The 16093-nt window shown below is 36.7% G+C and overlaps 2 long non-coding RNA genes across 2 annotated transcripts; one reads left to right on the plus strand and one right to left on the minus strand.

Annotated features, from left to right (window-relative positions):
- The first annotated feature begins 567 nt into the window (after positions 1-567).
- On the plus strand, positions 568-5506 carry LOC118469498 (uncharacterized). The gene is made up of 3 exons (XR_004846387.2): positions 568-841; positions 1581-1709; positions 2860-5506. It is a non-coding gene; the product is annotated as an uncharacterized LOC118469498 (long non-coding RNA).
- A 4406-nt stretch (positions 5507-9912) lies between these two features.
- On the minus strand, positions 9913-13734 carry LOC129348851 (uncharacterized). The gene is made up of 2 exons (XR_008601570.1): positions 12024-13734; positions 9913-11919 (listed from the first exon to the last, which is right to left on the minus strand). It is a non-coding gene; the product is annotated as an uncharacterized LOC129348851 (long non-coding RNA).
- Positions 13735-16093: the final 2359 nt, after the last annotated feature.

Raw genomic sequence — 16093 nt, forward strand, 5'->3', positions numbered from 1 at the left:
TTTGCTGATAAAGATAATGCAATAGGATCTCAAACTTCATTATTATTTAATAGACTTGGTGAGACTGCTTTCCCAGAAACCTCCTCTATTTCTAACCTCTCAACCTATTTATTGATTTAGAAAAGTAACATAGTGAATTTAACTACAACCAGTACAAGTTTTGAATTCTTATCTTAAATACTATCTTTGTAATTTTGATCATGTTCACTGAAATTTGATTCTAATTGTCCACAGCTGTTTCCACATTCTCAGTATTTTCTTGGGTCCGTGTACCTTCCGTTCATTCAATTTCCAATTATGATATGCAAATCGGAAAACAAAAAAAAAAAAACCAGGCATTTTTCTTTTTTCAATATATGTAGCAGATTTTAAAACAAACAAGCAAGAGCCGTTTTCCATTAAAATATAGCCATAAAATTGGATTTTGTGTTGTTTTCCTATTATGTATTTTTATATTCCCAGATAAATACGAAGAATCCAATCTATGTTAATCCAAAACGCAAAAATGCGGGGATATCTATATTATTACAAGGTGAACCGGAAGCAGTAATTTAGCTTCTCTTCCGCGATTAGCACGTCTTTAGCACAACAGAAGGTTCGGTTGGCAGGAGTCTGAAGACTGGACGAGATGGTGTCACTTGAGCTCTATGGAGATTTAATAAGAGATATTATTGCTCTAAACCTCTCGCACGCGGACATTTCCACGAATTTATCACAATTAGGTGTGCAGCGATGTTCTGAAATGAGTGTCAGGAGATTTTGTACGCGTCACAACATTTCCAGGAGGGGACATGTATCCGACACACAATTAGAAGTTGCTATCAGCAGGGCAATAAATCAGGTAGGTTATTTTGGTTTTCTTTTGTGTACAGAGGTGGGTATAACGAGTTACATTTACTCCGTTACATTTACTTGATTAAGTTTTTGGATAAATTGAGCATCTCAGATAGTTTTACATCATCTCCATACTTTTTACTTTTACTTGAGTAGATTTGTGAAGAAGAATGTACTCTTAATACACTCCATTAGGCTGCACTGAGCTGGTTACTTTTCTTTACCCATTCACGATTCTACACATTATTATCCCCCTATGCATCAACCAGTTAATGTTTTATTTTGTCAGAGGGACTTCCGCCATAAGCTCTACCGCCTGAATGTGTTTCACCAGTCATATTTGGAATTGTGTGTTTCTTGTGCTGTAATTTGTTATTTTGTAAATATTTATTTTTCATTTTTATTTATTCTAATATTTGATTGATTGGAAGTACTCAAATTTACCTGAAGATTATTATTTTGTATTTTTGTCTAATTAAATGCATGTCTTCACAAATTAATCAGATGTTACTGAATAGTTTTTTCACGAGGTACTTTTTTACTCTAACTCAAACATTTTTGGATGACTGCTTTTTACTTCTGCTTGAGTCATATTATTCTGAAGTAACAATACTCTTACATGAGTACAATTTTTGGCTTCTCTACCCACCTCTGTTGATTTATTTCTAGACTACATATATTTTATGAAATATAAATCCGTGAAGACTAGGCCTACATGTCACAGCTTACTTATGCTGATTCATCAGACAGGGTCAACATATGGTTGAAAGATGATGACCAGGTATCTGTCTGCGATGGGAGTGGTTGCTGGTGAACGCCTGGTACGGAGGATTTTGAGAACAACGCATTGTCCTTATCACGAAATGCACAAACATGTAAGCATCTTTTGCAAGCTTTTAATGTTGTGATATATGGTATCATGCATTTTACTAGCTAACTTTTACTTACTTTTCCGCCAAAGGGTGCACGTAACCTTAACCCCGTCCCCTACAGTGCTGCATACATGGGACACAAAATCCACATCGACTAGAATGAAAAATCGATCATGTTGGGAGTGACACACGTTTTCGCAGTAGATGCGTACAGCAGTAAGGTCGTTGCCCATGCAACCATGCCTGTCAAGAATAACCTCACGATATATGAGGAAGTTTACAGGTTAGTCCTTCTCAACTTTTTTCAGCTTCAGAACCCACTTTCTCTGATTTCAGAATCCAGGGCAAAAATTCAGGCATGCGTAATTTTTTGTGAAAAAGTCCATGGAGAAGTTAGTATAGCATGTCGCTCTAAAGACGTCATAGTTTAGCATGTCGTCCAAAAACACATCATAGTATAGTATGTCGCCCAAAAAAACGTCATAGTATAGCATGTTGCTCTAAAAATGTCATATTATAGCATGTCGCTCTAAAAACGTTATAGTGTAGCATGTCGCTCAACAAACGTCATAGTATAGCATGTTGCTTTAAAAATGTCATTGTATAGCATGTCGCACAAAAAAAAGGTCATAGTATAGCATGTCACCCAAAAAACGTCATAGTATAGCATGTGGCTCAAAAAACGTCATAGTACAGCATGTCGCTCTAAAAATGTCATAGTATAGCATGTCGCTCTTAAAACGTCAGAGTATAGCATATCGTTCTAAAAACGTCATAGTATAGCTTTTGGTCCACAAAACATTGTTTTGTCCCAGCTGTCTGAAGTAGGTGAGGAGCAACACCAAAACAGTCCAAACGCTGGTTTCCAGTGGGTTAGACGAGTATTTATTTGAAAGAGTAAGTTTACAACAACACAACATGTGAGGGGGTTAAAAGCAAATGGGTGTTAGTAAAATAAAAATAAATAAACAGAACTAAAAGTGAACTTCACGTTGACATTGATGGGCATTCCAACCAGGAACAAAGTAAAAGATAATCAATATGAAAAAAAACTCTTCCTGTTCACCTCTTAAAACCCAAAAACACACCGCAGTAACACCCTAAACTAAAACTACCAATGGGTTCCCTGTTTTCCTTTCTGAACAATTCAAAGGTCCCTCTCTATCTCCCCACACATCCACCAACCACTGGAACACATCTCCAAAGTTCTGCCGGGCCAGCTCAGCTTCCCCTCAGAAGAAGTGCCGCCACCTGCCAGATGAAGGAGCCTTTTGAGAGGCAGCTGGCATCGTGATTGGACTGTACTTTGGTCTGTTCCAATCCAGCTTCAGCTCCAGAGACGGCAGGCGGGACGAGTCAACGGAGGCCGGGTGGACGAAGGCATGCAGCTGAGTCGAAAAAAAAAATGAGATTTTTCAACATGTTGTAAAAACGTGCCATATGATGAAATACTGTAAAGCAGGCCGTGAAAAACACTCCAGAAAGGTTTCTTTGAAAAAATAATCATCATGAATTTTGGCGCAAAAAAAAACGCCATAGTATACTATGTCGAAAAATGCCATTTTTCAACGTTGTGAAAACATGCCATATGATGAAATAATGTAAAGCAGGCTGCGAAAAAAACTCCAGAAAGGTTTTCTTTGAAAAAAAAATCATCATGAATTTTGGCGCAAAAAACGCCATCGTATACTATGTCAAAAAAAATGTGATTTTTCAACATGTAAAAACGTGCCATATGATGAAATAATGTAAAGGAGGCCGTGAAAAACACTCCAGAAAGGTTTTCTTTGAAAAAAAATCATCATGAATTTTGGCACAAAAATCGCCATAGTATACTATGTCGAAAAAAAATGCCATTTTTCAACATGTTCTAAAAACGTGCCATATGATGAAATAATGTAAAGGAGGCCGTGAAAAACACTATGGTAAGGTTCTCTTTGAAAAAAAAATCATCATGAATTTTGGCGCAAAAAAAAACGCCATAGTATACTATGTCGAAAAAAAATGCCATTTTTCAACATGTTGTGAAAACATGCCATATGATGAAATAATGTAAAGGAGGCTGTGAAAAACACTCATGGTAAGGTTCTCTTTGAAAAAAAAATCATCATGAATTTTGGCACAAAAAAAACGCCGTAGTATACTATGTCGGAAAAAAAATGCGATTTTTCAACATGTAAAAACGTGCCATATGATGAAGTAATGTAAAGGAGGCAGTGAAAAACACTCCAGAAATGTTTTCTTTGAAAAAAATAATCATCATGGATTTTGGCGCAAAAAAACGCCATAGTATACTATGTCGAAAAATGTCATTTTTCAACACTAAATCTTCTTGAAAAATATGTTTTACTGAAGTCCACCTGTTTCAGCCATCTCTACCCCTCATTAGGTGCCACTCTAACCTACATTATACAAAAAAAGTCCAGTAGATGTCACTGTGTTTTGAAATAGCATGCAGAGCAAGTTAGTCTGCTCACAGGAAGTTAGCATGAACAAAATCACTCCTCACATGAGGCCTCTGTTTGCTGTGATTTTCAAAGATAAAGTAATACTTTTGACATATTATGGTGCCTAAGGAGTTGCTGAACACAAATGTGTCATTTGAAATGTAAAAAAACAAAGATTTAAAAGGGTAAAATAATTTTTCTCAACCGTTTGGTAGAGGTCAATATTTTAAAAATCGCTGGGTCACTTCATAAAAAAACCATTGATTGTTGTTATTAGTGCCCCAAAGAGATAAGAAATATAAAGAAATAATTTTTTCATTGCCTTATTCTTGGTGAGGATGTTAAAGTGTTAACATCTGTAAACAAAACAAAAACGTATCAACAAAGTTTTCTGTTAGAGTTTGTGTTCTTCTAAGTGTAACTCCAAGATTTTAAATACTTTCATTTACTGCAAATGAATATCTACTCCAAGTGTCTCACTAATAATCATTATCAGCCTTAAAAACCCACAAAACACCCCTCTGTACTCCACCACACTTAGTACAGTCCAGTTCCCCCTTCTATAAATCTGCTTGGAATCTTCCACTTCCTGTTTGTCAAAGTGGCCTTCTACCTGGACAGGTTTTGTTGGAGCTCATGCAACAAACATTTTGGGTAACTGCACTTTAATATGGATGGATGACACTGAATTAGAGTCTGTTTTCATGAGACTGAGTTAAGATGTGTAGCTGTCATTCAGTAAGAAATTATTTCTCAGAATTCACAGAGAAAAGTCTGAAATGTTTGCTAGGTTAGCGTCCGACATGTTCTTTGGCTCAGCTAAAGCTAACTCTCTCCAATTTCTGGATCTCTTGAGTTGCTTGTTGTTAAAATATCTTGCTACAGGTGCTGAAGCTCAGAGAGTCTGAGGTGTTTGTACAAAATAAGCTCATTCTCAAGTCTGATCTGAACTGTCCTCTTTTGTTTGAACTTTCCCTAAACTTAGGAGTTAATGACAGAGCAGCACATCCAGACTCAGTCTCATTTATGTAGAGATTAAACTTCAGTGTCATTCATTGATGTTAAAGTGCAGTTTTTCAAATGTTTGTTGCACATGCTCCCGACCAAACCAGTCCAGGTGGGAGACGATGTGAAGAGAAAGCTCCAGAGGATTAATATCAAACATTTATGTTGGAAATAAATGTCCTTTAATTAGATATTGTCATGCAAAAGTTGTGTTTTGTTGATGTTGGTTTCTAAATGTTTTCTGACACTCGGCCCCAAAGATTAAAACCTTCTACGGCTCACAAGCTGCAACAATTCACACATTATCAACTATCTTTCTGACTAAACTAAGATAAAAAGTGAAAAACCGCCTGACTCCTGCATCATGAATGTAAGTCTTTTTGGTTTTTATGACAGTAAACTGAATATATTTGGGTTTGACATTTTATAAACCAAAACAAGAAATGAATTAGTGGAGAAAACAATCAACAGATTAATGGACAAAGAAATGTGTTTTCCAACATATATGGCTGAATTACTCCAACATTACAAGATAGATACAGTTTTAATTCAATTTATATAATGCCAATTACAGGTCAAATTGTCTCAAGACGCTTTATTTTTTATATTTTTTTGTCATATTTAAAATATGACAAAGTAAGAAATTTAAACCTCTTGACTAGTCGAATTTATTATTTGGTTTTTAAGAGACTAATCGACAACTAAAATAACTTTCTCCACTAAAACTAATAAACATGAGGTCAAATAGAAGGAACAGTTTTAAATACTGCAGTCCCACGATGACAAGAATAAAGTTTGTCAACAAAAACTAAATCTGCTGGTGGATTCCATTAAAGTCCTAATAAATGATAATAAAGTGTGATACTAAAGGTTTGTGGTGCTAAAAATGTCAAAGATATCAAGTTGAAGATCTGGATGGAGGTTGATAAAAGTTGACCCTCCTTCATTTCTCTGGAGCGACTCCATGGATTTTATGGATGGTGGCTAAAGACCTGCTCTTCTAGTCATTGTCCTTCTAGTCGCTGTAAAAAGTCAGTCCATCCTGACCGACTTCAACACCTCTTCATGACAACTTGTTCTGCCTCCGACCTCGTGGAAACTCCAGAAACTCGGGAAAACCCGTGGAGACTCGAAGAACTCGTGGAGACTCGAAGAACTCGTCGGGTGGGGGAAGGTGTGGTGGGTGGTGCGGGGAGGTGGGGGAGTAGAGGGGGGAGGCCGCCACCCACCTCCCCACCTACTCTCCGCCCTGACTCCACCCAGACTCCGCCTTGGCCCTGCCCATGTGGTCACTTCATGAACTACGATGTCAAAGGGAGGACGAATTTATTTCTTTTTATCTGATCTGTAGCTCAGTGAGTTAAGGATTTGCCTATGGAGCTGCAGGTCGCTGGTTCAAGACCAGACACTTCTTAAATTTTCTCAAAATCCTGACAAAGACAAAGAAAGAAAACTGCCCGTCGCGGGTCTTGAACCTGCGACCTTCCACTTGGTAGTCCTCTTCTTATCCCCCTGAGCTATTCGCTCAGATACTAATTCTTCTTTTTTTTGCGCATTTATCATCTATTTTTTGTCGTTTTCGAGTTTTTTTTTAACTCGAGTCTTGACTCGACCATTTTTCTCAGGAGGTTGGACTTCAGCCTTTGTGCTGGAGGGTTGAACCCTCAGTTCCAAGACTTTCCAAAGCCCCCACACCTCCCGAGTCCTCAGGACCTGAGCTTTCACACAGTCTGAGGGCTGAAATTTTCGAAGTCCCACAGTAGTTCTCTGTTAGATTTAACTTTCAGACAGTCCAAGGACTGATATCTTCTAAGTTCCTGAGTAGTTCTCTGTTAGTTTGAACCTTTCCACAGTCTGAGGACTGAAATCTTAAAAGTTTCTCAGTACTTCTCTGTTAGTTTGAACTTTCTGGTTAACAGAAGCCTTAAAACTTGTGACCATGAGTCTTGATTTCACATTTAGACCATCCATCTGAGTTCTTCTCAGACCTTCACCTGTGGGTTTTTTAGAAATCCTCAACAAACTTTGATTCTCTTTACTGAACAGTAAAGTTTGTGAAGATCAGAAGGTAACAGTTTGATAAATGCCTTCAACTACTAGTAGACTTTATCTGGAAAGCAGTTTTCTGAAATGAGTTCTTAGTAAATCTGTCCACAATCAAACCAAGAACATAGAAAGAGGAAACGTTTGAAGAAACAACTTGATGTTTTCGTTTCAGACTAGAAAATGCTTTCAGACCTTTATCTGTTTTTGCTCTTTTTGATCGTTTTATTGTCTCTTCTGTTTAATTTGATCTTCTAAAGTCTAACTAGTGTCTTTTTGAATGTTTTGTCTTTAGTTTGATTCTTCTTAAACGTTTAGTTTTGCTGTTTTCTCACCTTTTATTCTTTTCTAATGTCTGATTTGATTTCCAAATGTTGTCTTTTTAATGTTTGTTTTTTCAAATGTTTTATCGGCTTGTTTGAGTTTTTTTTCCTTTCCCAATATTTAATGTTTCGATTAAATCTTTAAGGTTTTTCTTTTTAAATGTTTTACCATCTTTTAATGTTTAATTTTCTTTTTAAATGCTTCATTGTATTTTCTGTTTAATTCCTATTTGAAGTTTTATTGTCTTTAGATGTAATTTTCTGATTAAACATTACATTTTTTTAATTAAATGTTTTGTCTTTTTAAAGGTTTAATGATCTAATTAAATGTTTTGCATTTTTTTTAAATGTTTAATATTCTTCTTGTTGAATTGTATTTTTTAAGTGTTTAATTATGGAAAATATTTTATCTGTAATTTTTAATATTTGTATTTTAAAAATTTTGTTTAATTTCATAATGACATGTATTGTATCTTGTTGAATTATCTAATTCAATATTTTGTCTGTTTAATAGAGTTAAACATTAAATACAATTAAATTATATTAAACAGACAAAATATTGAATGAGATAATTCAACAAGATACATGTCACTATGAAATTAAACAAAATTTTTAAAATACAAATATTACAAATTATAGATAAAATATTTTCCATAATTAAACACTTAAAAAATACAATTCAACAAGAAGAATATTAAACATTTAAAAAATGCAAAACATTTAATTAGATTAATAAACCTTTAAAAAGACAAAACATTTAATTAAAAAAAATTTAATGTTTAATCAGAAAATTACATCTTAAATTTCTTAAATCATTTTAATAATAAAACTTTTAAAAAGTTTTTTGTATTAAATTTTTTTCCTTTGATTTAATTGCTTTTTGTTATGTAGTTTATTTCTTTAATCGTCTTTTTCTGTCAAGATTTTAACTCCAACCTTAAAAATTAAATAAACCCTTAAATCACAATGAAAATACTTCTGTTGTCACAATCATGAGTTAGTCAATTATTCAGTTTATCAATTCAACTTTATTTATTTAGCACCTTTCACACAGATGACAAAACTAAACAAGCAAAGAGAATAAAACTATGCTAAAACTATGATTAAAACTCAAAAACATTAAAAAAAAAAAAAAAAAAAAACATTTAACATGGTAATAAAATATGTTGTGTCCAGGGGATGGAGGGAGTTTATTGAAGTCTTCTTTGGCTCACATGGTAAATCATTTCAAATACAAACTTGATATTCAGTCTAAGGAAACTGCAGAGCGACAGAAGAACCAACAATATCTCCTGTTTTCTCCTTTAATGAGTCGACTCTTCTTGTGCTTTCAGACCAAAGAACTACAGACTCTTCACAACCTGCTCAAACTCTTGGTACAGGACCTCACCACACGGGTCAAGAAGGTTTCCATCTCATTTCTACTCTGAAGCTCACCTTCTCCTGCTCAAACTGCTGACAAATATTTCCGCTGCTCTAAAGTCTGGTCTCCAGAACTTCCTAAAAACTCTCAAAGTCTCTTCTGCTGCAGGTTGCTTTGTAGAACTGTTCCAGAAAACCTCACTAAACCACATGGAGGGGCCTCAAGATAGTCGTCCAAATGAAACCTTACAAAAACCAAACTAGTACAACCCAAACGCTAAAGTCTCCTGCAGCCTACCAGAGAACCTCTGAGAACAGAGAATCAGGACAGGAACTCTTACCTTCTGGACAACCAACGTTGGTTCTCAAACAAGAATACAGAATGTGTCTGGCCAAAAACCTCTGAAGACTCACTACAGCCAAGACAAAGACACAACTCAGCTGTACCAAATCCACTAATCACTGCACACATTAGCACCATGTGCTAACTGTGGCTAAAGAACCACATTTACCAAGACAACTATCCAGTACAAAGCCCTAAAGCACACCAAGAAACACATTAAAGACGATTTTACTGCTGGAAGCTGCAAGCCAACGCCTAAAGAACAAACTAAAGCAAAGGAGCCAAACCCAGTTCTGTGGTGAAGAGAAGCAGGGGAAATGTTTGAAAAGTCTGCAGCCAAATAAAGCAGGAAGATACTGAGCTGCTCAGGTGTTCCTGATAACACCAAGCAGCCACCTGGACAGCCAATAGGAACACAGCTTACTGGAAGTCCAGAGGGCTGGCTTAGTCAAGGAAATTTAATTTAAAGTTGAAGCAGAAAGTTAACAAAGAAAGATGAAAACCACCTTCTGATACCTGAAATCTCTGAGTTTTCACACAAAGAACACCTGAACATGTCAAATTGGTTTCATAGCAGAACCGTCATTGTAAAAACGTCATAGTATGGTGTGTTGCTCAAAAAACATTACGACCCGGCTGTCTGGGGTCGCTGAGGAGCAACACAAAAACAGGACAAACACTGGTTTCCAGGGGGTTAGGAGGATATTTATTTGAAAGAGGAAGTTTACAACAACACAACATGTGAGCAGAAAAATCACAAAGTCTGTCTTTAGTTCAGCTGAAAATATTAGTTTTTGTCTTTTTTATTGACCAAACTTTTCAGGAAGTAGATGAAGAATAATTAAAGCTCTCATGTAGAAGTCCAACTTATTTTGGATCCTTGTGGAGAGTTTAATCTTAGAGTTTGTACAGCTGTTGAGTTTTTAGTCACATGGATTGTTTTGACATTTATTAACCGAGTCCTGAAATAAAATTACAGTTGTGGATTTCTGTCATTTAGTCTGGACTAAACAAATAACAGCAGCATAAATCTCAAATGTCATTATGAGGAGTCTGGATTGAGGTTTCTCACTTGATAATGATCAAAACATGAAATTTAGGTTGGTTTAAAGGAATATTCCCCCTTAAACCTTTGAATGTTGACCTAAAAGGTTGGTTTCAGGAAGTATTCCACCTACAAGGTCCTCAAACATCCACCTTAAAGGAACATTCCACCAAAAATCCTTGGACATGCACCTAAAATGTTGGTTTAACCGAGTATTCCATCCAAAATCCTCAAAGAGACCTGAGGGGCTGGTTAAAAGGAATATTCCACCTAAAACATCAAATATAGACCTGAAAGGGTGGTTTAGAAAAAATCCTTCAATGTAGACCAAAAAAGTTAGTATGGAGGAATATTCCACCTGAAATGTAGACCTGAGAAGTTGGTTCAGAAGAATATACCATCCTAAACATCCTTAAATGTAGACTAAAAGATGGTTTGGAAGAAAATTCCACCTAAAATCCTCCAATGTAGACCTAAAAGGTGAGTTTAATGGTATATTCTACCTAAAATTCACTACTGTAGACCTTGGAGGTTGGTCTGATGGTATATTCCACCCAACATCCTTGAACATAAACTTAAAAAGTTCGTTCAAAGGAATATTCCACCTAAAATCCTTCAATGTAGACCAAAAAAAAATCTTGGTGTAAAGGAGTATTCCACCGTAAATGTAGACCTAAAGGATGGTTTGGAGTAATAATCTACTCTAAAATCTTCCAATGTAGACCTAAAAGGTGGATCTGATGGTATATTCTACCCAACATCCTGGAACATTTACCTAAAAGGTTGGTTTAATGGTATATTCCCCGAAGAACCCTTGAACATCAGGCTTAATGGTATATTCCACCCAAAATACTTGTACATATACCAAGAAGTCAGTGTAAAGGAAATGTAGACCTAACAGGATTGTTTAAAGGAATATTTAAACAATTATTTCCATGATTTAATAATCTGTGATCAGTCAGAACCCTGGCAAACTTATTTTCATCAGTTTTTTTAGTGGAAGTCACAAATAAAGGAGCTCTTGGTTTTTAGCGGTGTTAGTGAGTCAAAAGCTGCTGTTTCAACACAGACACGTTCACTTACATCCATAAACCTCTCAGCACTCAAACACCCACAGACAAGAGGCCGGCTGGGCCGAGGCTCGGCGGTGTCCTCAGACCCACGAGTCGGGGAGTCGTGAACTTGTTGGTCCGGTTTGAAGGCCTCCGTGTGGTCCAGTAGAAGTCCACGTAGTCGGTGTTGGCTTTGAACTGCAGCAACTGGCCGCCATCAGGTGGACCGGCTCGTCCTCGTAGGGCTCCTCCTGTAGCCTTGAGGGGACCACAGGAACATTCAGTAGCTGTTGGAGTTCTTCCTGTCAGGCTCGTGGTAGAACGGCTCTGAAGAATCTTCTACTTGTCTTATCTGGAACAATCTAACAGCCTAAACTGTTAACAGCGCTGTAAAGAAGCAAACACACAGGCATAGATTAGGACTCAAACTAGATTTATTTTAGAAAACAAATCAGCTTAGAGGCATTTGTTCACACATGTGGCTGAATAGGAGGCCGTCCAATCAGATTTGAGGTCTTCACTCTGTAGGTTGGTTGTTCAGTGAGACTCTTGGACCTCCATCAGCTGACGTGGATGTTTGATGGTCTTCTTCTCTAGTGCCAGATGATTCATCCATGAATTCAGCAGCTACAGACAGAAATGAAGCTCATGTTGCCGTTATTGAATTCCTGTTCCAGATCAAATGTTCAGAGCTCACCTTAAATGCAGCCGTCTGCTGTCTGATAGTTTTTCTCATTGTAGTCTTCAATAAAGTCTTTTTCCTCATGTCAGGATGTGGTGAGACTCTCAGTCGCTGCAGACGTCCCTCATTGTGCATCTCCAGAGAAGAAACAGAAAAACTGATCACTGCTTCAGCATTGAGAGTGTTTTAGGAATTCATTCATTGTGTTGTGAACTTTGAAGGAGCAGAAACTTTCCAGCTGCCAAAGATATGAGCTCCAATTCTGGATGTTTTAGGAAATGAAGTTCATCAAATGAACACTTGATTTTTGCTGCTAACGCTCATTAAATTACTGAAGAAATCCAACATAAAAACCTGTAAACTCTCAGGCAGCTTTTGTTAAAGTTTGTCTATAATTCTATCATCATGTTCTGGAACCAGGACTCTGCAGAAGTTCCTTCAAACAGATACTTGTGTGTTTCTATTTAAGGCCTCAGGTTTGAACGTACAGCAGAGGATTAGAAAGGAGTGATTTTAATATTTAAATCAATCCAGTAAATGTTTGGCGTGAAAATTATTAAAATTTTGATTTAGATAGATTTGTGTCAAATAATATTGTATCATTCACTTAAATATATCCAAATGAGTTCAGTGTATTTACATTTTATAGAATATTTGATTTCTTAATCTCAATACTGTAGGGTCTGACCCTATATGTTATAATAATGATGTCAATTTAAATAATATTTTAGTGCAGAGTCATAAACTTCAATCAGCTAAACTTACATAATATCACTGTACAATCTTAACCTGAACATTCATATTATTGAGGTAAATTTACATAAATCATGATATTCTAGAGTCTTAACTGGAATATTTCTAACATTAATCTTTTTGTATAGTGCTGATAAACAACAATAACCCGACTTTCAGATAATATTTGTCGTCTGTGATTGTGAGACTAAATTCCTCCACATTCTGGAACTGGACTGCATTTCCCAAAATGGAAACATGGACAGAATTTAACACTCATGTATCCATGGCAACGCTAACGTTTCTGCTTCTTACCAAAGTTCACAACACAAGTAAAGATTTTAATGTAAAACTTCAGGGATGACTGCTAACATAAGTATTCTGATCAATATTTCATGATCAATATCAGGACAGATGTTACAACTCCAGCTGTTGCATTAGACTGCAGTTATTCACAGAGAAATTAAAACATCACATTCCTCATAAAAACTAGATGGGACTTTTATTAAATAAAGTGTTGGTGAATAAACAGTGTAAAAAGTGCAAAGCAGCTCCATTAAATCAGGAGATGTGAGACTTCCACAGCATGGATCACCATCTGCTGTGTTGATTCATAGCTGAATGTCAGAATGAACTGAGATAGAAAAGCTGCTTTGAGCTGCAACATTACAGTCTGACAATCCAACACCATCACAGTTTTCATCTGGTTGTTTTGCTCCAACATGCTGTGAAGTTCAGTTTTTACCTGAATCAATACAGAGTTTCTATTTTCAACCAAGACTGGAATAAAAATTAGAAAGTTATGAAGCCAGTGGCCACCACTTTGAGCACCTCTTATAATTGTAGAGGCCAAAGATAACTTTTATTAATCTCGTGATGATCGTGATCTCGTGGTATTGAAATATTTATGCAATTTTTTCTTTTCCTGATGTGTGTAAACATTATTTTGGCTGACTCTGTATAATGGGTTTCTGACAGGTCACCAGGCAACACCTTTTTATAATAATGACAAACATACCTGCATTCTACAGGAGTGATTTTCCTCATGTGCAGGTAAAGATGTGTGAGGAGCTTAGAGGTGACAGGAGCAGGAGTCATCCTCACTAATTCAGCTTCCACCTAGAAACAGAAAGACCACAAACAAACACACTGACATACTCTCAAACGTTCAACCTCACAGCCTCAAAATATCTGTTTAGGAAGTGTTGTGTTTCTAAATTCTGCTGAAAGCACTGACAGACATTCTCTTACAAGGTTGTGTAAAAAGCAGTCTGTCCTCTGAGCTACTGAGAAATTTTCCTGAACAAAGTTTCTACGTGTAAATCAGCTCAACAAAAACTAAAGCCTCAGTCAGAGATAACAGGTATCGCAAATTATAAAGAACTTTCTTTGTTAACTCAGACTTTCTGCTTCAACCTCACATAAAAAGGAGAGTTTAATTCATCAGATGACTGAAAATGAACGGCTTGTGCAGTTCTAGATCCAAAAGTAGGATGTTTCAACTCATGTTTTACTACAAATACATACAGTAATAAATAAATACAATGGCTGGTTGTTAGTTTATTCACTATTAATGTCATTTAATATACTGGATTGAACTTGAGCAGTGGAAGAGAGAAGGAATTTAATGAAATTATGGAAATTCAGAGAGGTAATGTTGCACGTTAAGTTAAGCATGGTTTAATTCAAACCAGCTGAATGTTAAACTTCAGTGTAGCTGAACGGGTTTCAGTTAACCTCAAAGTAAAATAACTTTTTTAAAAGATAAAATACACAGCAGAGAAATACAGGTTGAGAAGGTCATTCTAATAATGAGGACAGCTGCTGCAGCAACTAACACAGGTGTTCAGCGGTAAGTTAGCCACCTGTGTTAATTAGCCCGCTAGCTAACTTAGCCGCTTAGCTAGCTAACGCGTCCGGACCAACTGCTCAAACACGACAAAACACAACTCTTCACAAGTCGCTGACTTAACGTACAACAAGACAACGCTACTGGTTGGAAGTATTTATCTTCTTACCGTGTTTTACTCCAAAAATAGTGATGTTACGAGATGTGCCGAGGCTTCGAAGCGTCTGTCGAGTAATGGAGGGGGCGTGTCCACGAAGCGCATATCGAAGCTTGCTTCATTTAGGGGCGGAGCCAAAAAATGATGACGTTCGAAAGCCTCGCAAGCCGGTCCTACCGCGTGACTGGTTCAGGAACTGGTTCGCAGGTTTGACGTGCAATTCAAAAATATAAAGGGCAGCGAAACGCAATGGATTCCCCGTTCACATTTGTTGGAATTTTACCTGCTGTATCTTTGCATTCAATCGGTTTGAGACTCTTTGTTTTTTATAGAACCAGCCAGAAAGAGAAGATTCTCCCCTGTCTGGGAACGCTTTGACCTGATTTCTCCTAATAAGGTAGGCACATAACTAGTGAAGTGTAATATGTATAACTGTGACAACCCCACACATCGCTTGTTCTAATTTCTTTTTTTTCTGGTATTTTAAAAGGTGAAGTGTCTGTTGTGTTCCAAGGAGCTAGAAAAATATTGTCCAAAAAAAAAGAAGTCGCCTGAATCCCAGCACTGTGGAAAAATTTATATTTTTGAATAAAAACAAATAAAATGTTGTCCCTACTTTTGTTTTACAGGTTGTCACTGGTACCACACGCACAGTCACAAAACAAGTAGCAAAAGCACAATAAATTTCATTTATATAGCCCTTATTACAATTAAAAGCGTCTAAGCACTACAGAAAGCCAGAACAATCAATCAAGCAGTCAAGCTACAAATCTCAAATCTCCCCCCAGTTTGTTTCCATTTCCCCCTCTGCCCCTGCCATCAGGAAAAGCAGACACTATATTAAGTATATTACTTGTTTATTGGTATTATCATTTAAGCACAATTCAAAGCTTCACATAGCAAAGCTAGTGTCATTAGAGGCACTCTGCCTGTTTTACTTTTATTTGTCCAGTTGATGGCGCAGTAGAGCAAATGAAGCACCATGAAGCTTCGAACCGTGAGTGAACCAATTGGATGGAAAGCCTCAATGCTTCATGAAGATTTAGTGATGGCAGATCGAGGCTTTGTTGAAGCTTCGACACTTCATTCAAAACATGGTTCATTACTCGAGGCCTCAATGACACACAGTGCTCGAGTAGGACATCTAGTGATCAATAAAATGAAGTGCAATCAAGATGTGGTCGTTGGTTCATGGATTGTTTCGGATTTGATTCGCCATGCACACATTCCTGTTTGACTACACTAGATGATTGTATGGGTTCTAGTGGACACAAAAATAATATTACTAGTAATAATAATGACAATAACTATTGAAGAGCACGTTTCTTATTTGCCATGTTTGTCTGT

This window comes from Amphiprion ocellaris, chromosome 5 (assembly GCF_022539595.1).
Source record: "Amphiprion ocellaris isolate individual 3 ecotype Okinawa chromosome 5, ASM2253959v1, whole genome shotgun sequence".
Classification (NCBI taxonomy): Eukaryota; Metazoa; Chordata; class Actinopteri; family Pomacentridae; genus Amphiprion; species Amphiprion ocellaris.